The 800-nt window shown below is 43.6% G+C and overlaps 1 non-coding gene across 1 annotated transcript; it reads right to left on the bottom strand.

Annotated features, from left to right (window-relative positions):
* Positions 1-410: 410 nt before the first annotated feature.
* LOC136221248 (small nucleolar RNA R71) lies at positions 411-517 on the bottom strand. Its single transcript, XR_010685025.1, has one exon. It is a non-coding gene; the product is annotated as a small nucleolar RNA R71 (small nucleolar RNA).
* Positions 518-800: the final 283 nt, after the last annotated feature.

Genomic DNA, 800 nt, shown 5'->3' with positions numbered 1-800 from the left:
CCAAACCAAGAAGAAGAAGGGGAGAATAACAACCCTCCTGTCATGCGAATCAGAGATTATTCAAGGCCAACCACAGAAGGACATTCATCATGTATCGTGCTGCCAAACGAAGGGAACAACATGTTCGAAGTAAAAGCGTTGATGATACAAATGTTACAAGCCGCAGTACAGTTCAACGGATACCAATCGGAAGATCCAAATGGCCATATTCTCGAATTCATCACGTTGTGCAACACATTCAGATCAAATAGGGGCGTTTCTGACGACGTAATCAGACTGAAGCTGTTTCCTTTTTCCCTAAGGGACAAAGCGAAGACTTGGTTAAACTGCTTGCAACCAGGAACGATCACCACTTGGGAAGAAATGGTGGTGCGTTCTTAATGAAATATTTCCCACCACGATAAGCCATTAAGCTCAGAAACGAGGTTTCCCATTTCGTGCAAGAAGAAGATGAATCACTAGCCGAAGCATGGGAAAGGTACAAGGAACTACTAAGGAGAGTACCCAATCATGGCATTCCTATGTGGATGAAGATGCAAAACTTTTACAATGGGGTAACCAACATCTATAAGATCCAGATCGAATCTATTGCCAATGGAAATCCCGAAGATCTGGAACCTCAAGCCCTGTACGACCTTATTGAGAGAGTAGTGAGCACAAGTTATAACTGGCACTCTGCCAGAAGTGAGGGAAAAAGAGCGGGAAATGAAGATGTTGTGTCAAAATTGACAAGCCAGGTAGAACAGCTTGCTAGACAGCTCGGCAAGATAAATGTGTCTTCAATTCACAACGAACCACCA

The sequence above is a fragment of the Euphorbia lathyris genome, chromosome 2 (assembly GCF_963576675.1).
Source record: "Euphorbia lathyris chromosome 2, ddEupLath1.1, whole genome shotgun sequence".
In the NCBI taxonomy this organism is placed as follows: Eukaryota; Viridiplantae; Streptophyta; class Magnoliopsida; order Malpighiales; family Euphorbiaceae; genus Euphorbia; species Euphorbia lathyris.
Note: the sequence above shows the minus strand (reverse complement) of the source record. Positions and strands in the feature narration are given on the sequence as shown.